Source organism: Lissotriton helveticus, chromosome 7 (assembly GCF_964261635.1).
Source record: "Lissotriton helveticus chromosome 7, aLisHel1.1, whole genome shotgun sequence".
In the NCBI taxonomy this organism is placed as follows: Eukaryota; Metazoa; Chordata; class Amphibia; order Caudata; family Salamandridae; genus Lissotriton; species Lissotriton helveticus.
Window position 1 is genome coordinate 845,000,353 of NC_136068.1, and position 22,180 is coordinate 845,022,532.

The 22,180-nt window shown below is 46.9% G+C and overlaps 1 protein-coding gene across 2 annotated transcripts in view; it reads left to right on the forward strand.

Moving 5' to 3' along the window:
- The window catches only part of FBXW11 (F-box and WD repeat domain containing 11), a 544,060-nt gene extending 528,145 nt beyond the window's left edge, over positions 1 to 15,915 (forward strand). Inside the window, exon 13 of one of the 2 annotated variants that reach the window (XM_078653355.1) lies at positions 15,304 to 15,915. The gene's annotated coding sequence lies outside the window, so the exon portion shown is untranslated. The remainder of the gene's footprint in view (positions 1 to 15,303) is intronic. The other variant, XM_078653354.1, reaches the window with a different exon arrangement.
- Positions 15,916 to 22,180: the final 6,265 nt, after the last annotated feature.

Here is a 22,180-nt window from a genome sequence, read left to right on the forward strand (position 1 = left end):
CGGCCACACGCCAGCAATCGGGTGCCTTTTGCTCCTTTCGTGGCCACGGAAGGGGCACCCCCACACGTGCTGCCAGCCACGCACCGCAGAATGTTCAACAGCGCGGTGGCGGCTGTGGAAACCGCCGTGTCGGCGGTCGGGGACAACGGCGAGGCCAGTCCACACCTCCCCCCGCAGCACCTGCCTCAAAACCTTCCTAGTCTGTGTTTTCAGGCCCATGTGACGCCAGTGGGGGGCAGGGTTCGCCATCACCTCTTCCACTGGCGCACTGTCACGTCGGACAGGTGGGTGCTGCAAATCGTCCGAAGGGGTTACTCCCTCCCCTTCGAGGCGACCCCTCCAGCCATGCCACCGCAATTCCACCGCGTGTCGGGGGATCACTTGCAACTTCTGCAAGAGGAAATCACGGCTCTCTTGGCAGAGGGGGCCATCGAGCGTGTTCCTGGGCCAGAAGTAGGGTGTGGTTGTTCCTCCCACTACTTTCTGGTACCCAAGAAGGGCAAAGGGGGCCTACGCCCTATCTTGGACCTACAGAACGTCAACGGCTTCCTCCGGAAGGAGAAGTTCAAGATGCTGACTTTGGCTTAGGTCTTAGCTGCCATGGACTCTGGAGACTGGATGGTAGCGTTGGACTTGCAGGACGCTTATTTTCACATCCCCGTCCTACCGGCGTTACCTGCGGTTCACGGTAGGCCACGAGCACTTTCAGTTTACCGTGCTCCCCTTCGACCTTACCAGCGCCCCACGGGTGTTCACGAAAGTGATGGCGGTGGTCCCAGCTCATCTGCGCAGGTTAGGGTTGTCCTTCTTCCCCTACCTCTACGACTGGTTGTTGAAGGTGGGCTCGCCCCAGACAGTCGTCAGCCACCTCCAGACTACGGCCGACCTCCTGCACTTGCTGGGGTTCTCCATCAACGTGCCGAAGTCGCACCTGTATCCCTCTCAGAAGCTCCTCTTCATCGGACGGGTCTACAGTCAGTGCAGTTTTGGATTGATCCTCTCGAACAGCGGTTTCGGGATATTCAGGCTCTGATTCCGATCTTTCAGCCTTTATCCCGAGTCTCGGTCAGGTTGACGCTGCGGCTCTTGGGGCTGATGGCCTCCTGCATACTTCTGGTGCATCATGCCCGGTGGCGGAAGCGGGCTCTGCAGTGGGACCTGAAGTTTCAGTGGGCCCAGCATCAGGGCAACTTGTCCGATCATGTCTTGATCTCGGAGGGCACTGCAAGACAGTTGCAGTGGTGGCTCACGACCGCGATTGGGTCAGTGGCAGCACCCTCTCCCTACCCCACCCGGAGGACGTGGTTGTGACGGACGTGTCCCTCCTGGGCTGGGGGGGCCACATGGGAGAGGCGGAGATCAGAGGCCTCTGGTCTCCGGTGGAGTCCCAGCTCCACATCAACCTTCTGGAGCTGCGGGCGATCCGACTTGCATTGAAGACATTCCTCCCCTCTGTCCGGGGGAGTGTAGTGCAGGTGTTCACGGACAACACCACCGCCATGTGGTACTGCAACAAACAGGGCGGGGTGGGGTCGTGGACCCTATGCCAGGAGGCTCTGCGCCTCTGGCAGTGGCTGGAACATCAGGGCGTGACCCTGGTGGTTCAACACCTGGCAGGTTCTCTGAATGCCAGGGCGGACGAACTCAGCAGTCGGTGCATGATGGATCACGAATGGCGTCTGAACTCGGACGTGGTGCAAGGCCTCTTTCAACAGTGCGGAGAGCCTTGGTTAGATCTATTCACCACAGAAGAGAACGCGCAATGTCATCAGTTCTGCGAGTTGGAATTTCCAAGACGGCACTCGCTCGGAGACTCTTTTCGTCGCGAGTGGAGTTGCGGTCTATTGTACGCCTTTCCACCTATACTTCTGCCCAGAGTGCTGAAGATCATCAGGCGCGACCGGGCCCAGGTTATCCTTGTGGCTCCGGACTGGGCACGAAGATACTGGTATCCCGAGCTACTCAGCATGTCAGTCCATCCCCCGATTCGTCTGCCTCTTCGGGAGGACCTTCTGTCGCAGCAGCAGGGGACGGTCCTTCACCCGAACCTGTCCAGTCTCCACCTACAAGCTTGGAGATTGAGCGGCGGCAGTTGAGGCCATTTGACTTGCCTCCTGAAGTCTGTAATGCCATTCTGGCAGCCAGGCGTCCCTCCACAAAGTCGGTATACGCCTGCAGGTGGAACAGATTTGTGGCATGGTGCACAGCAAAGGTTGTGGATCCACTCTCTGCACCCCTTTCTGAGGTTCTCCTCTTCCTTCTTTCTCTTGCCCAGCAGGGCTCTTCTCTGGGCACTATCAAGGGGTACCTTTCTGCCCTTTCCGCCTTCTTAAGGCTACCTGATCAGCCTTCCTTGTTCAAGTCCCCAATTGTAAATAGGTTTTTGAAGGGCATCGCACACATGTTCCCTCCTGTCCCTTTTGTGATGCCCCAGTGGGACTTGAACCTTGTTCTTACTTACCTAATGTGTGCTCCCTTTGAGCCGCTCCATAACTGTCCTCTCAGTCTTCTTACTCTGAAGACTGCTTTCCTGGTTGCCATCACCTCTGCCAGGAGAGTGAGTGAGCTCCAGGCTCTTTCTTCCACACCTCCTTTCCTCTCTGTCCATCCAGACAAGGTTGTGTTGCGGGCAAGACCTTCTTTCCTGCCCAAGGTGGTCACGGCCTTCCATATCGGGCAGACCATTACATTACCCACCTTCTTTCCGCCTCCGCATCCCTCTAAAGAAAAAGAGAGGCTCCACCATCTGGACCCAAAACGTGCGCTCTTACTATCTGGATCGTACACGCCAGTTCCGGGTGGATGACCAACTCTTTGTTGGTTACGTGGGCGCTAAGAAGGGAAAGGCGGTGCACAAGCGGACCATCGCTCGGTGGATCATCCTGTGTATCCAAGCGTGTTACTCCTTGGCTAAGAAGGAGCCCCCTGTTGGATTGCGGGCTCATTCCACTCGGGAGCCACACAGCGCAGCTTGGCTCAGCGATTTTGCCTGTGGAAGTTCCTCGCTGCTGGTACGGGGAGGCGGTGGTGAGCGAGCGAGCGATTACTGTCCTGCTCAAGCTCCCTGCTGCAATGCAATGATATTTTATTTCGCTGCTTCTGCCGCCAAAGAGGAAGATCTGCCGCTTGAAAGGAAATGTTTGGCCGCTCCTGCCGCTTTTGTTTTGCACTTGCGGCTTCTGCCGTGAAAAGAAAATGTTTTCGCGGCTCCGGCCGCAGCTGTGTTGCACTTGCGGCTTCGACCGCTTGAGAGCAAATACAGGGGTGCAAACAGATGCCACTCAGGGGCTTGCTCCTCGGCCCAGACGCTTGTTCCCTCGACTGCTCACCTTGAATGATAAATGTAAGTGGGCACACATGAATAGGCAATACAATGTAGATCGCTTCTAAAAAATAATTTTAAAAAAAGAAACTGTGTAATAACATGTCCAGGAGTGGTGGGTGTGGTGGAGAATAAAGAAAGGGGGGAATGTATGTGATCAAGTCATCTGATAGGGGTTTAATCCATCACCATTCTTTAGCTCACTCCACCACCCCAGTTCAGACATGGCCCAGTTCAGACTTGGCCATATGCATATCAGTCTGACCCTGTGTCTCATGGGAACAGTCCAGCCCGAACTGCCAAGCCACGTCTTCCCTGGACCGGAAACAAGCATCCTGGGACCGGTTTCGGATTCACAATCCTCATCAGCCAGGCTATCTTGAATCCAGTGGTAGTCCTGTTTATGGTATGACCATTTGGAAAGCTGTTGCCATATTTGTATTGGCCTGCAGATGACTTGTTACTCTAGGTTGTGTGAATTGCTGATTGGGTAAGTAAGCTGCTGACTCCTTCATTGGGTGTTTGGTTGCATTGCTGGATGTGTGACAGACTGACTCGCCTCTGGCTGTCTTAATGTGGGGTTGGTTGGCTGGCTGCCAACTAAATAGATGGCTGACTATTTTAATAGATGGCTGGCTGTCATAGTTACTGGCCTTTTTTATCAAGTGACTTACTGGCTCAGCAGATGGCTCTCTGGTTGGCTTGGTGACAGGTTGACTGTATGTGTGGATGACTGACTAGTTGCTCAGTGGATCCGGTGATGAGTTACAGATAACTTGGAGATACCTAGTTTTTACATGCAGCTGTTTAGGTCAGTGGGTGACTGGCTGTCTTTGGTTGGGTGGTTGGCTTTATAGCTGGTATTTAATGACTGACTAGGTAGTCTTGCCCGTCTCAATGGGTGTGACTGATTGTGTGGTAAGTAGCTGGCTGGCTGTCTACCTGGTTGGCTTAAGTGAGTTGACTCCTTGGACTTCTGGGTTGGGTTAGTTGACTTGGATTGCTCAGAAGGTTGATTTGTTGGCTGGGTGGCCAATGTAACTAGCTTGACTCAGTCAGTTAGGAAAGGGTACTGATTTTTTGGACTCCACTGTCTTTGCATATGGAATCATAGATGCTAACGGATAGAGGCCTTTTCAGGGGTTAATCAGCAGTATAAAATGACAGACACCACTGGTATCTGAAGATGATCCTGTGCTGATGCCAGTGTCTGATCGCCGAACAGACTTCCGTTTGAGTCCTGTTTCTAACCCAGTATGTCTGCTAGGTCTCGCCTACAAGTGCAGCCCCCATTATCTTTTTTGTTCTGGCTGATCTAAATCGAGTGGAGGGCACCCCAATATTTTAACCATTATGAAAGTGGGGGGGGGGGATGGCTTACTACCCTCTCCTCATACTGGTGCCTTCTATAATTTACAGTGGGCTTAACACCTAACCAGAAACCATGCTTAACTCACCACTTGGGTCACCAACCGAAGAGAGTGCCTGATTTAGTAGTGATCCAGAGAGCAGCTGCAGCATTACAAATGCCCTTACTCCTCTTTGAGACCTGTAGAAAATGTCATGGGTTACTACTTCGAAAAGGTGATGCCCTTCTCGAGCAGCAACCGCAATCTGTCAGGATGAAACGCAAGCATACTCCCAATTAACCTGTGCTTATAACTCTGATAGCTTGGCATAAAAGCAGTCCGGCTTACCTTAGAGGCAATGTGTAAAGTATTTACGCAGCACTTCGAACAGTAATAAAGTGAAAATACATTTCAAGAAAAATCCCACATGAATTTTGAAACGGAGAGTAAAATTGAATACATTATTTGAGAACAAAGCAACAAAATGCCAAGACTTAAGTGAAAATAGTGCCTAGAAGCACAAAGCGCCAACTGCGGGTATCTGGTCACGGCGAACCAGGACAAAGTCACAAGTTCAGGCTGATCGAGATGAGTGTGGGCCAGATACAGGGATCAAGTCAGGCCAGCTGAACAAAGTACCTTAAATCCTGGTTTGTGGAGCATTGCAAGATCCCATGTTGAACATGCGTCATGCACTGGCGGTTCCAATGGGCTGCGGGGCTGCAGTGCGGAGTCCTGCATCGTCATTGAGAAAGTCTTCAATTAGAGGCTTGCAATGTTAAGGCCTGCGGCAAGGATCTGTTGCACAGTGGCAGTTCCAAGGAGAGCGCGAGCTGCGATGGGAGGTCTAGCTTTGGTAATGAATGAGGCCGTGTCTGTTCTGCTTCGCAGCACCAAATCTGGGCCTGCAGAGAACCTTCAGGCACTCCAACAACTGTACAGGACTGGGGTTGCACCACTTGCGGGGTAGAACTCCCAGCAGGCCGACTCCAGGTGCTAGGTTCAAGATGGTGGGGTCCTTTTCTTCCCCTGAGGTTCTTATCAGGATGCCAGGCAACTGACCTTTGGAGTCACTCTGATGGTCCTGTGTTCAAAATGCAGGTACAGTTCTTTCACTCAGGCGGCAGTGCAACAGAGCAGCAGTCCTTGCAGAGCTTCACAGCAATTCTGAGTCTTCCACAGGTCCAGAGATGTACTGAAGAGTTTCGACTGGGGACCAATATTTTTACCTGATGCCCACTTTGAAGTGGGAGAACGTTATGAAGGTTGCCACCCCTAGAGGTGTCTGGAATTTCCTGCCTACCTGCCCTGGCCGCTGCTTGTCTGGGGTCACCAAAGACTAGTGTCAAAACAATTGAGTATGCTCAGTCAGACTTTGTAATCTGCAACTCTGGTAGATGACAAGTCCTTCCCCCTCAAGTCCGATGTGACCCATCCTGCCAACACCTATTGTCTTTTGTCTCACTGTCTGGGAGCAATAAACAAAGACTAACTGCCAGCTACACCTAGTCATGTGACCCAGGATGCAGGCACCAAATGGTAGGACAAGAAAATGGCAACTCTAAAAGTAGCATTTTCACAATTGGGACTTAAAACAAGACATTACCGTTAGAGGGTTTTAAACTACTATTCCTTAGACCCCAAACTTGATATTCCTACCTGCTCCCAATTTAAAGTTATCACTTATTAAATGTAATAAGTTGACCCAATGTTATCTTATGGGAGAAGTAGGCCTCACTCTAGTGAAAAAACAATTTAGGAGCTTTTCACCACCAGAACTTGTAAAACTAATAAAGTACATGTCCAACTTTTTTTAATATACTGCACTCTGCTCTGTATAGGGTGTACCGTAGGGGTGACTCATATGTAATAAAAAAGGGGGGCTTAGACCTTGCTGAAGGTTTATTCTGCCAGGTCGAGATGGCAGTTCAAAACTGCACACAAAGGCTGTAATGGCAGGCTTGAGACAATATTTTAAGGGCTACTTGAGTGGGTGGCACATTCAGTGCTGCAGGCCTACCAGTAGTATTTAATTTAAAGGCCCAGGGTACATGCAGTTTCATTTTACAAGGGAATTACAAGTAAATTAAATGTGCCAATTGGGTGTAAGCCAATGTTGCTATGTTTAAAGGAGAGGGCACACACACACAACTTAGCACTGGTTAGAGGTGGTAAAGGGCACAGAGTTGTAAGGCCAGCAAAAACAGGAGGAAAGAGGGCAAAAAGTTAAGTAAAAACCATACGAGGGATGCCCGGTCCAGCAAGACCCAAAAAAATGTTGCAACAGATTTTGCAGCCTGAGTCTGTGTCTTCTAAACTCTTGCTTCCTTTTAATGATGCCATCACTGATACTTTGATGGCTACTTCATCGGAGCCTTATTCTTAAACGACTGTGAAAAGGCAGGTAGCCAGATGTCACAGACCAGTTGCCTGGTGACCCAGATTTTTTCCCCAAGCGCTTTATCCGGGGGTAATCTTATTGTACAGGGCCCAGTAAAGTGAATCGAAATTAATTTCCAACCACTCTTCTGGACAATCAGTCATGGACCACTTCTGGATGGCAGGGGACGTTGTGATATCGTTGGGGTCCACTGTCAATGAGCTGAATTCACACCTGACACATTTGAACATGCTTTCATTCATTTGAGCAATCCTGAGCACAGTGGAGCCCGAAGGGCTTTCACTCAGCCGCAACCCGTCCAGTACATTTGAGCTGTAATCCCAATGTTTTAGTTTTGGTACTGGTTCATGGTGAGAGTGGTTCTGAGGCTTCTTGTCTTTGTATCCTCATTAGCTATGCCAAGTGTCACATGTGTGCTATGCAATGGAATAGATTTTTCAATGGGATCCGCACTAGGGCAAACTGACTGATGCCAACCATGTCTCGAAGGAGGTGGCTCTAGATTTGCAGTGGTGGTTTCTTGAACAAAGTTGGCCCGGCAGTCGGTCCCTCTTCCTTCCCCGCACAAAGCGGATGGTGGTGATTGATGCTTTCATGCTGGGCAGGTTATCTGGAGGAGGTGGATATCAGGGGGCTGATCTTCCGTAGAGGGCTAGTTTCACGTCTGTCTGCTTGAGTTGTGGGCCATTCTGCTGCTCCTGAGGCATTCCTGCCATTCACCTGGTGAAGGCTTGTGCAAGTTCTTAAGGACAACACCTCTGCCATGTGCTACTGCAGCAAGCAGGGTTGAGTTGGGGGTCTGGTGTGGGGAAGCTTTTCTTGTCTTGAGTTGATTAGAGAACCATAACATTTTTCTGTTTGTGATTCATCTAGCAGGGTCTCCGAGTGACAGAGCAGATGAACTGAGCAGGCAGCATCGAACAGATCATGAGTGGTACTACTTCCTGAGATAGTACATGGAGTCTTCCTGCAATGGGGAGAACCCTGGCTAGATCTTTTTGCCACAATCGAAAGCACAGTATTAAAATCTTTGCTTTTTGAAGTTTCCTGTGTGATGCTAACAGGTGTCATGCAGAACCACGCAGATGTTATGCGCCACTCATGTGCTCCAACATCAGTTACGTTCTTGACCAGACTTTTCAAAGAAATGCATCCAGTAAACAATGAAAATGTAACGCACTAAAACCAAATGGTTCTAACCTTGCAGGGACTGTTGCAAGCAAATGTCCATGATGGACTTTCATGAAGATTTTTTTTGTTTGTGGGGTTAGACCACGACTCCAAAGCCTTTGGCAACTGTGCCTAGAAGAGTCTGATGGTCATATGGGATGGCAAAGCCAAATTTTATGTTGCCAGGCACAAGACTCTGCTCTGTGATCATTCAAAATTGCTAGCGCTCCCAAATTCATTCCCGCAGTCGAAGTCTTCAGGTAAGTTGAAGATAAAACACAAACTATCCCAGTGGGCAAGAGCCGATGAAGGGCGCCAACTTGCCTCCTAGTCTCCCTCTCTCTTTCCTAATCTCCAGCGAAACTAATTCAGAGTCTGGTTGTGACTCACTGTGAGCTCTCCGGTCCGCTGGTACCATCACACCAAGCAGAAGCCTTAGAGGAGACTATTCTTCATATTTTTGGCACTAATACTGTTCCTTCTGGCTCGCCTTTGAACACCAAGGATCCGCAGAGGCATTTAGTCAGACTTACGTCGGCGGGTCCAGCCTTGCTGCTGCCTGTGCCCCTAGGCGTAACAGTGGTCCTTAACTTGGTTGTGACTTTTGTCGTGTATGCTTTTCGAACTGATGCAATTGTTAGCTCTTCCTCCTGAGCGTAGACTGTTTTCCTAATTTTTCTTACATCAGCTTGTCATGTGAGTGAACTTATGGCACTTTCAGTGCAACATTCTTAAACCATCTTTTTCCTGGACAAGATGGTGCCGAGGACTCGGACAACCTTCTTACCGAAAGTCATAACTCTTACACATTGGGCAATCAATCCTTCTACTCTTTGAAAAAGGAGTATAGGCTCAATCGGTTGAACCCCAAAAGGGCTTAAAGTTTCTATGTCGTACCAAGGACCATCAGATGGACGGTCTCTTCAGTGAAGAAAGATAAGGCAGTGCAGAAGACCTTGTTGAGGGTAATAGTCCTCTGCATTAAGATCTGTAATGCATTGGCCAAGAAGCAGCTTCTGTAAGGTCTTGAAAGCCATTCCACCACTGCCAAGTTTGCTACCATTGCATTGGCTTGCAGAGTGCTTGTCCTGAACAATTGGCAGCCTGCAACTTGGGTAGCAGTGCATAGGTTGATGAAGCGCTAGTCTTTTGTATGAGTACCCTCCACAAGCCCCTTCATTTGAGGGAGTACTGCTTTGGTAGCAATTCTAAGGTGAGAATTGTGCAGTTAGAAGTTCCCATAAAAAAAAACAAGTTACTTGCCTTTGTTAAACCTCTTCCTGATAGATATTATAACTGCAGATTCCTCACCGCCCTCGCACTTCACCTGTGAAGTGGCCTCCTTTTAACATCTAAAATGGTCCCAAGTTAGTACTAATCACACTCTTACTAATATTTGTGCAGGCGCCATGTCGGAGAGTTTGGAAAGGGTAAAGAATAAGGAACTGACATCAGCGTTCATGGGTGGTGCTTATATGTACCTCTGCTCTGTCACTTAGTTGCCCATGGGAGGACTGCTAAGGAAAAGTTTTGCAGATCCAGTCTGGTGCATGAGGAGTTTTTTCAAGATGAATATTCATTTAGAATGTGTCCACCAGAAAGAGCGTTATGAAAGGTAAGCAACTTATTTTTCCATATTCCATTGCATGTCATTGCTGTAAATGTTTGGATGTGTTTTCATCCGTTTCTGTTCATTAGGGGGGCGAGGGAAGATGATGGTTCTTACTTAAGGCTCTGGAGGTGTTATATTCTTAACTGCTCTAAATCAAGCACTTCATTGAGCATATTTATATGTCAGAAGATGTACAGTCATCCAAATAATAAGGCCATTATACAATATAAATAATTTTGTCAGTTCAATAGATACAATGCATTATGGAGTTCACAAATATAGATGAAAATCACTGTTTCCACACTGTACTCCATGCCATGTATGTGACAGTTTAGCTATGTAAGAGGAGCTTACTTTCTTTCTTTTGCCATATCTCAATCAACAGTCACCCGTGCATTCAACCTGACTACTTTGATACATGTTTGAGAGGAGTGTGTGAAATAATTACAGATATGTTTTGTGTTGGCCCTATTAAAACTTTCTCTCAGTGCAAACTTGATTTCAACCTTGGGAAATTAGAGCAGTTGCATTATACTGGTAATTGTGGGACAAAGCTGCCTTGATTCGCTCTTATCCACACTGATCTCCACTAAACTGATAACTTCATAATTCTATAAGATTCCCCACGATGCAAAAACTCCCCTCTGTCGGAGGTGTAATTAGTAATGTACCATAATTAGTATACATGATATGTTTCCCCAATGCTAGTCCCAGTTGGAGAGGATGTGACCAGAGGGGCGATGAAGCTCATATTTGATGGAAGCGCCCAAGTTTAAAACTTTGAATAGAGAGGTGTGTAAACTTATTAAGGAAATTGGATATCCCATGCCTGACAACCTGGGAACTTTGATTTGTTTTTGACCAAGGCGTTATTTCAGAAATCTAGTCTGTTTTCTCTCAGACCTGCCAGTGTTTGCAAGCATTTTGAAATAGCAATCATTTGCAGGTTATTCCCCCAGATTTTTGATCTAAGATAGAGACTTCTACTCGCAGATTCCTTACCTTAGAATATTCCCTAGGCGTTTGACTAGATGCGGAGGTTTTCGAGCAGTACACCTGCACGCTGGTAGGTGGCGTTGTTTGGCTTGGCATCGTGTGCAGTACCCATAAGCGCCATTTTGGGGAACTGACACCTGGTTTTTTTCTGCACAAGATAATACTGATCCGTGAAGCGATACCCTGTTGTTTTTGGCTAGCTTTCTTCTCAACTTTTTTCAGACCCGTTTTTGAGAGGTTTTCTCTCTTGGTGTGAAAGGATGACCCCATAGAAACCAGCTAGTTTCTAACCATATGGTGCCTGCCACAAGCAGTGACAGACACCCACACTTGATTTGTTTGTGGTGTTTGCGAGGACTGCCCCACCATGCAGCGCTGAGGGAGCAATCCCTCTAGCTCCTCACTGCCTACCGTTTGTATATCCACAGACTCTCAAGATCCCATCTGCGGAGCCGCACCCAGCGATCATAGTCCTGCTCTAAGTAGTCCGGTAAGTCCCACAAATGTAAGAGGTTAAAGAGGTCTTGGACTTGGCTTCGTCAGGCGAAGTCTTCTGACGACTGGTTGTGGGAGCATTAGTACTCCCGGCCTCGCGCTTTGGCGGAGCCTGAATCAGGGGCCACTCCACGCTTCCCTGAAGCCGGAGCGACCACTGCCCAGCTGAAAGAATTTTATGAGGCCATGCACCTCATATCTGAAGTGTCCCAGCCCCTCTAGATCGCCTTCGGGTCCCACAAGCTTGGGAGTGGCCCGACTGGATCCTTGCCAGCAGGTGCACCCTCGTTATGTCAGCCCCATGGATTCCTTGTTGAAATGAGTGAAGCTGCCAGCGGGACCGGATCTTCCTCAACACCTGCTCCAGTGCTGCGTATGACCCACGGTAGTGCCACCCCACCCTATGGTCATTCCCGACACTGAGCCGGACTCCTGTCATCCAGTGCTGGTTCCGGCGCTGTCTGGCACCATGCCCTCCCGATCGGACGAGCGCCTTTTTCCTTTGATAGCCTGGAGAGTGAATGAATGCAAGCTTCCCCTAGATGAGAATGAGGACAATTAGTATGAGAACTGGCGGAGGCCAGTGGGTTAGACACCTGAGCGGACACGGACTTGGGCTCTCCTACTGCGGCTACGGAAGAGGCAGCCTCTTCACAATGATGTGTAGGGTAGCTGACGTCTTGGAGTTTGTAACCCTCAGTGGGGGGTCATGATTATAGTCTTGAGAGATGTGCTTCAAGGGGGAGTAGCTTCTTCCAAACCTTTACTCCCTTTAATAAAGCCCTTACCGACATCCTACTCTGGCATGGTGCAAGCCCTGCACAGGGGCTCCTTTACATAGGACCGTTGACAGCTGCCATCCCTCTGCTCCGGGGGACCTTAGTTTCCTTACTAAGCAACCCACTCTGGAGAGCTTGGTGCTCCGAGCCTCCACCTCTAGTCAACCTTGGCGCGTTTCCTACCAATCCACAGGATAGAGAAACCAAGAAGCTAGATACCTTTTATGAGAAAATGTTTTCTTCCGCCAGCCTTGCTTTGCAGTCGTTGAATACCATATGCACAGGCACAGGCAGTTGTCTCCCACCTCCAGACCGGCGAACCTTCTGCACTTAGTTCACTATCAAAGTGCTATAGTCACACCTGGCTCCCTCTCAGACGCTCCCTTTCATCAAAACTGTTCTGGACACAATGCAGTTTCAGTCCTATCCTCCTGAGCAGCGAGTCCAGCATATTCAGGCTATAATTCCGTTGTTTAAGCCTCTATCCTGTATTTCGATGAGACTGACTCTGAGGCTGTTAGGTTTCATGGCCCCCTGCACCTTGCTGGTGACACATGCCTGCTGGCTTATGCGGGTTCTGTAGTGGGTCCCTACGGCCCATGGGCACAGCATCAGGGAAATCTCTCCGACATGGTCTAGATCTCGGAGGGAACTGCAAAAGACCTGCAGTGGAGGTTAAATAAACGCTGTTCGGTCAGTGGAAGAGCCCTCTCCCTTTCCAAACCAGATCTAATGGTAGTGACAGATGCGTCACTCCCAGATGGGGGCGGCTATCTGTGAGAGGTGCTGTTCAGAAGACTGGTCTCCGGCCAAGTCTGGGCTTTACCTCAGCCTGTTGCAGCTTCAGGTAATGCACTTGGCATTAAAAGCCTTTCTTCCTTTGATCTGAGGAAGGCTGGTCCAGTTGTTCACAGATAACATCATAACATCACAACCATGTGGTACTGCAACAAACATGGAGGGGTGAGATTGTGGATCCTCCGTTAAGAGGCTCTGTGCCTCTGGAAATGGCTGGAATATCAGGGCATTTCCCTGGTGGTTCAGCGCCTGGTAGGCTCTCTGAATGCCAAGGCAGATAGATTCAGTTGTCGAAGCTAGTGGATCATGAATGGCATCTGCATCCGGAGGTGGCTCAAGCCTCTCTCAAGAATGGGGAGCGCATTGTTTGGATCTGTTTGCCTCTGTCGAGACATGCAATGTCAGCAGTTTCATGAGTGGAACTTTCCAAGGCAGCTCTCGCTCCAAGATGCTTTTCATCTCGAGTGGAGCGCAGGTCTTCTGTAAGTCTTTATGCCAATACCACTCCTGCCCAGAGTTCTGAAGAAGATCAGAAACAACTGGGCTCATGTCATTCTTGTGGCTCTGGATTTGGGCATGGAGAGTCTGGTATGCCGAGCTGCTGAGCATGAGCACAAGTCCTCCACTCAGAGTTCCTCTCCAGGAGTCTTCTGTCGCAGCAACAAAGCAGGGTTCTGCATCCAAACCTTGCAACACTTTGCCTTCATGCATGGAGATTGAGTGGTGACTGAAGTCTGCAATGTTATCATGAAAGCCAGGTGTCCCTCCACCAAGACACGTCTGCCATTTAAGCAAGTTACAGACAAGTTGATCCCCATTCTTCACCTCTTTTCCAAGTTCTGCTGTTAATTCTCAATCTTGCCTAGCAGGACTTTGCTTTTGGGCGCCTTAAAAGGCTATCTTTAGGCCATCTCTTCATTTCTGCAGTTGCCATACGATCCCTGTGTAAGTTCCCTATTGTACATAGGTTTTTTGTAAAGGTCTCCAACATCCATTCCCAACTTGTCCTTTTATCATGCCTGAGAGGAACCTCAATTTAGTCCTAACGTCTCTGATGTTTGCTCCTTTCGTGCAGTTACACAGCTGTCCTATGGAGCTACTTGCTATTAAAGCAGCCTTTCCATTGGCAATAACATCTGCCCGGATGGTCAGTGAGCTTCAGGCTTTCTCATCCTCCGTACATTACCATCTACCCAGACAAGCTGGTACTTCAAGCAAGAACCTCATCCTACCGAAGGTGGTCACACCCTTTCATATAGGCCAGTCCATCATCCTGCCTACCTTTTACGCTTTGCCTCATTCCTCTAAAGAAGAGAAGAGATTCCATCAGCTGGACACCAAAAAAACGTTGTTCTACCTAGACCGTACAAAAGTGCTCTGGGAGGAAACGGACCATGTCATGGTGGATAGTGCTTTGCATCAAAATCTGCTGTGCATAGATCAAAAAGCAACCTCCTGAAGGTTTGCAAGCTTATTTTGCCAAGGCTGTCACCAGTACGGTAGCTTGCGGAGTACCTGTCCTTGATATATATCGAGCAAAAAGGTGGGCTTCGCTGCACACGTTTACAAAGCACTACTGCCTTGACAGGTCCGTCGAGATAGGCATTTTGCTTGTTTGGTTCTACAGGATTTTCTAGTGTAATACGTGTTGCAGCCCCACCTCTGGGGGAGGCATTTCTTGGATATCTATTCTGAGGTAAGGAATCTGCAACTAGACCTCTCTAAGATGAATATGTTACTTACCTTCAGTAATGCCTTATCTAATAGAGACTATCTAACCGCAGATTCCTTACCCACCCACCCATCCTCCCTGCTCTGTGAACAGATTGAGAGTAAAGGGATTTCTCCCTTTAATGGCCCTAGTTTGACGCACTAGTGGTCTGTGTTCTTCGTGGCTCTGTGCTTTTGGCATGGAAAGTCGCAAAAAGAAACTGACGTCCGTGCGCTGAGGTGGCACCTATATAGGCACTGCACACATCACTTTCGGTGCCAGATGACAACCCTCTGAGCCAAACGACGCCCACTGTTGGCGCGCAGAGGTAATGCTCATGAAAAATGTCCAGATCCAGTCTGATGTCTATGGATTATCTAAGGCAGGGTTCTCCAAATATGGTCCTGGAGGGCCGGATCCATGCCAGATTTTTAGCATATCCCCATTTCGATAAATGTAGTTTTCTTAAAAGCTGGTATGGACCCAGCCCTCCAGGGCTGACTTTGAAGCACCCTGATCTAAGGTAAGGAATCTGTGTCTATATAGTATCTACCAGATAAGGTGTTATTTTAAGGTAAGTAGCTTAAAATATAGGTCAAATGTGAGTGATTTCAAGCATTTTGTGTATATAATGTTAATCCATTGTTAAACTTTTTTCTTTCATTTTCAGGGTCCCACAATCGTGAACTACTGGATATGTGGCTACTACATGCCTGACGATGTTGATTCAAAACACATCAGAGTTGGAACTGGTTACGGATGCTGTACAAATATAAAGCAGCCCAATTCTCCAGTCAGATTCTTTATCTTTGCTGCACCACTTCCCATTGAGGCCTTGGAAGCATTTACTACAGTTTTGACTTAAGATAGTTGAACATGAGGGCCATTCCCATTCACTTGAAAAATCCAAAGCTTCAACTGTATATTGCTTACAGAAACTGAACCAATTGCCTGTTTTCCAGAAGTAAATCTAGTCAAGAAAGGACTTGGCCTAATTTATATTGCTTTGCACTTTTGTCTGAGACTTCAAAGAAAAACATTCTCCGGTGAAGTTTGGGTGCCAAACACATATCCAGAAAGTACTGTACAGAACTTTTGCTTGCAACGTCTTTTTTTCGCTCCACTCAATTGAAAATCCGAAGCCTTTCTTTGTATGTGGAACATCTAGAAAACAAATCTCAACCAATTAGTGAAATGTAGTTTACTTTTATTTACTGCATCAATATTTCTTTATTTAAAGATTAATGTACCTACAAAAGACAATAATCGAGAACTAATTGTATAGCTTTGTCTTGTCTTTTTTCAAAAGTCTTTGCTCTGTACCTCATCCGTCCTCCTTTTCTTTGTTTGGTGTTCTAAAATGTGTGCTTGCCTCAGCAATTCAGATATACGCATGTAGATATAATGTACATAATCGTTCAACCCTCTAGGTGTTGGGAGTCAAAGTATTCCAAGTGCTAATTTATAAATATGTTCTTGGCATTGAGAAATTCCAGCTTCTGGCATCGAGAGGTTAATATCACTGACCTAGAAATATGCCTCTTAATATGGAGGTTTTCAGTATTCATTAGGATTTGTAATGGAAGCAACATGTTTTAAATTGTAATTCAAAGCTTTTTAAAACGTAAATAATGTTTAATTTATGTTCTGTTTATATTTTGTGCTGCAGTACTTACAATAGGTCTTTTTAAAATTTATTTATATATATATATATATATAGTAACATTTTTTTTGTTGGTGGGGTGGAAAAATCTTTATGGGGTGGGATTTGAGAGCAGTCAGTATCATTGGCATTCATAACCATTAATGACACCAGTATCACAGTTAACAAATTTGCTGTGGTTTGAGCCTGATCAGTGTTTGTTCTTTTATGTAAAGCTAACAATTGCCATAATTGTATCCTCCCTATTCTTTGCTTTTTCCAAATTAACATTTTTAAACACTTACAGAAAGACAGCCCTTATATCAGTGCATTCTTCAACTCTTAAATACTATCGGTCATTAGAGATGTAGGTATGTTTTCATTCTGTATGCAGTATTTTTCTGTAATGAGTTTCTACAGCACTAAAATAAGTGTGACGAAAACATGCATATTGTATGACTTCAGTTTAATTGGAGGAAATACTCGAGCACAAAATATTACCATTTATCTGTTCGTGTTCATTTTTCAGCTACCCCTTTGTCCTCGTATTTCCTATATGTGTCTGGAATGTTTTGAAGTATTAAGATCACTATTAATAAGCCCACTCCGTCTCTGGATAGTGACTCAATGTTCCTGTGTGTGTACTTTTAAATTAAGCTCACACACAATATTAGTTAGTTTAATTACACTCTTCTTTTCTTCATTTAAACTAAAAAAAAAAAAGGTGCTGGGATCAAAGTTTCTTTTTTATCTTTGAAAATTTCTTTTGCAGGTTGTTGCTTTGTACATTTCTTTGAGAACATAAATCTATTAGGAAAGATGTACAAGTGTTGTAATAAATATCCACATAATCTACCTTGTGGTAAGCTTGACGGTCATTTAAGTGTCTTACTTTCTTCCTTTTATGTCCAGACACTATTACACTGTACTGTCATTGGTGTGTGTCCTTCTAACAAATGAGTCATCCCTTGTGCATGTATGAGATGAAAATATTTTTTTCTTTTAGAGAATGTTTGACCTGAACATGTGGTCTAAGATTTGATTGTGCTAAATGTAGTGTACTTGTTGGCCTTGTGGTTGCCACCCATGAAACTCTGACGCCTGGAATTAATAGTGGTCCCCGGCAGCACTGTGGACTTTCGTTTGCTTATTATAATTGGGCAACTGCTGTTATTGTTTCAAAGCACTGGGGGTAGTCTAATTCGAATTTGTAATTATGTTTGCCAATTATCTGTTTGGAAAAAAAGTTTGTGTATGGACAGCTTATTGAAACTGTTAAATTGTACAGATATTGTTTATGATCTAAAGCTTTGTACTGTGGAATGTGCTTAATAAAAAAATTTGAACTTTGTGTTTTTCAAATAAATTTACTTTCAATGCTTTCTAACGTTAATCCTTATCGAATGGATTAGTATTAAGTGCATACATCTTTTCAGTGGGCAATAACTACATCTTTGCCACAATATGAAACACCACCTGTCTTTGTTTTATATTAGTTATTCTTCATTTGCTGGGGTGGACGCCTTAATTATGCCAGATTCCTGGAATACCCATTTTTATTATTCATTGATACATTTCCTTATTTTACTAATACGCAGTCTGAATTCCTTGTCCTATGATTTCACGTCTCTCTTCTCTTGGACTCCTACTCATGTTCTCAGTGCTTAATTTGTAAAAAAAAAATGACTGTCAGTGCACACAGCTCTGCTCAGAGGCCCGCACCTGGTGCTATTAAACGTGTCAGCGGCCTAAATACCCAGTCTGCATAGTCTTCAAGCCACCTCATGCCTCTTTAATCTGCTACCAGGCGCCCGAAACACATTTATCTCACTTTTGCTGGTTTCTGCGTTTTTTTTCCGTCTTGCTCTTCCATCTACTTTCCCCTTTATGAGTTTTCGATGTCTTGCTCTTGAGAAATGTTCAATGAGGGAAAATACAAGCCGTTCCCTAAAAATGAGTGCTGGTGGTCCCCACTGGCAACCACTAGCTTAAATTAACACTGCATGTTCCAACTGACTGTATTTTACCATGCTTTTGTTTTCCCCCCAAAATCAGAAGCTGGCTATGGTTGTACGTTTTTGTGCTTCATTGACTGTACCTGTTAGAGACTCGCTTCAGATGTAAATCTTGAGTATGACCCCTAAGTACCGCCTACAACTGTGGATGGTGGCTCATTTTCAGAGCTTAAGTTACCTGAGATTATAAGGACTTTACTGAAAAAGAAACTCATTAAATGTCAGACATTCGCTCCTTAAAGCATTCTTATTTCCTTGATAGACGCACCTGGCTGTATGAGAACTTGAGGAGATACAAGGCAAACGACTCTACTGGAGTTTAATCTAAGCTACCAGCTCAGCCTAGCACTTGGGGACTCTACAGAGAGCCTGAACTTTGCTTGTCTCAAGATGTTCTAGCATCAAACTTAGCACCATTTTTTTTTGTTTGTTTTTTTGTAAATGTTTGAGTTATGGAGAACAAGCAAAAAATCAGTACAGCCTCACTGATCACCATTACATCCTCATTATTTGAAAATAAACATGTAGCAAACGAATACAAAGGGAATCTATACTAACAATGTGACCAGAAAACATTTTTTCAAATATATTTTATTTTGTTTGTTGATTTTTAATATAAAGATAATTTTTAGAATAATTTTACTAAAATATGAAAACTCGATGAGAATTGATACATCATACTTTCAAATTGCAAATTCTAACTTGTGCCTAAATCAGGTAGTACAGTTTGATACAATTACAAGTATATACCTAGTTGCAACCATCATTCATATCTATTTTTCTCATTGTACATGAATGGTTGCTAATATTTGTGTTATGTCCGATTGGGATCAAGCACAAGGTATATATCAAAAACTTAACATGAACAGGTACATTGAAGTAAATCAGTACACAATAAGTATCAGACTATCCTACAATGTCATTATGGCTAACATGGTTACAATCTGGTATGTATCAAAAACTGAACATGAACAGGTACATTGAAGTAAATCAGTACACGATAAGTATCAGACTATCCTACAATGTCATTATGGCTAACATGGTTACAATCTACGCACGTTTCTGCGGGACGCCTACATCAGGTAGCCATATGTGTCTTGAAAGATATACAGCAAATTGTCAATGGGAGAAGCTTCTGGTTCGAGGCATGTGGGCTGCTAAATTCATATCTTAGCATTAGATCGCCGCCTAGTGTTGGGTCCGGATGATCGCACATTGTTGTCCTGGAAGAGTTTTCGAAGTATCCTGAGATAGGTGGCTCCTCCCCTGGACTACAGTGCGCATGGGCTTCGGCTCCATCCTCAGATTGTTTTTTTCCGCCATTGGGTTCGGATGCGGTCTCGACTTCTCTCTGTCGGAACCGAGTAAAACTTACTTTTTAAGACCAAAAGGTCTTATATTTTATAGCGTCGGTATTGTTTGCGCACGGTCTCGAGTTCTTCCAACTCTTGGAGTCGGATTCAGCGGAGTTTTTCACTCTTCGGACGTCGAGGCCTTCTCATCGCGACACGACCGCAACTTTCCAGCATGGAGCGGAGTCCGTTTAAGTACTGTCCGCTCTGTGGGTCTAAGTACCCACATATAGACCTGCACCCGGTCTGTAACAAATGCCTTTCACCGGACCATGACGACGGCAAGTGCAAGGCTTGCGCTCAGTTCCGGTCAAAGAAGACTCTTAAGCTCCGGCGCGCGGTGCGCCTGGAGGCCAGACAAGCGGCCCCGGATCCAGAAAACATCTTCGGCGACCAAGAAGAAGATGAACAGGGTCATCATCTCCAGATATCCCCACCCGAAACGGAGGTCTAGGCGGATCCGGCGGACGACGACGGAGTCGCAGGTCAAGGCCTTGAATACGTCGACGAGGTAGGGGACGTCGAAGAGATTTATGGGGCCGCGGAAGATAGCTCAGGGGACGAGCTATGCCCCGAAGGTTTCGAAGATCACGATCGGGTCACGGGATCGCCAGTCGGCCTTACCCAAGACCCCGTGCCGCAAGCCACGGCCCCGCCATCAGGCCCGGCCACGGACATACTTGCTGAGCAGGCCACATCGAAACCGAAACCTACAGTGTCGACTACACCTAAAATGGCCGACCCGAAAACGAAACCGAAACTTATGGACTCGAGCGTCCCTAAAATGGCGGCCGGCACACAGAAAACTACTGCACCGCCGCCGCATCGGCTCCGTCGACCTCCGGTCCACAGAAGTCGAAGAAGCCGGTCGATTCCAAAGGGTCAAAATCGGCGCAAGAGGAGGGATCCTCTACAAAAGGTGGTCGGCACGGATCAACCGCGGCGACACCGTCTAAGCACGCCAAGGCCAGCGGCACGGCTCTGGTTACGCCTGGGACTCCGTTGGTCGGTCGCGTAGTGGACGCGGAACCGACGAAGGCGCACGGATCGACAGCTGGCACATCTGCGCATCGATCCAAGGACTCTGGGTCGGCGACAACTGCATCGGCGTCCAAACCTAAGAAAGGCCACCATGACGTCGGATCCGAGGGGAAGGTCAAGACACCCTCGTCAGCGCCGAAAGACACTGTGAGTGAAGCGTCCCCCATCGCCGCTTCGCTACAGAGAATCAGGGACAAGGCCGCTGCTATGTCGGCTCCGTTGCCGTCGCCTCAAACGCCGAAGGATGCTCCGGCAAAGCCTAAGAGTAAGCTTCTCTTCCTTCTGCCACCGAAAGAGGCTCCGAAGGCTTTTTCCACGAAATCGACGCCAAAGAAGTCGGATTCGTCTACGGCAGGTGCACCTTCAGGTCGAGAACTCGAATCAGAGGACGATTCGGAGCACTTCATCGACGCCAACACAGGCAAATTAACCCTATACAAAAGGAGGATCACTTCAGAGCCTCTGGACTCCTATGTCATCCCACTAAAGAAGAAAAGGGTGCCTCTGGACGCTTCTAACCTGATAGAGCCTATCCAGCCTCCTCCTAGAAGAAGCCCTACTCCCTCACCAGACCAATCTGAGGGTGAGGGATATGATGAACAGGACCAATACACCTTCCCCATCAATGAACCAGATGCACATCCAGATGCATATGATGACATTGGTGACCAAGGCACCCAGAGTGTGGGGCAAGACCCACAACCATTCAGTGCACGTGCATCCCCAACAGAGGATTCTGCAGGTTTTCATGCACTAATTGAAAGGGCAGCTGCTAATCATGATGTGGACATGCATGCTGACCCGGTTGAAGAAGACTTTCTCTTTGACACCTTTTCAGTCTCTGAGAGGACTGTAAAGACACTGCCTATGCTCAAGGGAGTCCTCAAACATGCTGCGGACATCTTTAAGGAACCCACTAGGGCGAGAGTGGTCAATCCACGTATTGAAAAAAAGTACAGACCAGCACCTGCAGACCCTGCATACATTCGGGGACAGTTGCTGCTAGACTCCCTGGTGGTCGCCAATGCCCGCAAAAGGGCCAACTCCCAAACAACGGGTGAAGCTCCTCCCCCGGATAAGGAGTCCAAAGTGCTAGAGGCAGGGGGCAAAAAAGTAGCTGCACAAGCTGCCAACTTTTGGCGTATTTCTAATACACAAGCACTCTTAGCACGTTACGATAGGGCGCATTATGACACCCTAGAGCAGATTGTACAACACCTGCCTCCAAAGTTTCAAGAGGGCACAAAACTGCTTGTAGAGGAAGGAAAATTAATCTCCAACGCAGCCATCAAGTGTGCACTTGACGCCGCAGACACAGCAGCTAGGGCGATCAACACTAGCGTCATGCTGAGACGACAGGCTTGGCTCCGCATATCTGGGTTTAAACCTGATATTCAGATAACCATCCTTAATCAGCCAGTCAATCCTGATCGACTGTTTGGTCCAGATGTTGACACCACCCTCGAAAAGATAAAAAAGGACACAGAAACTGCTAAG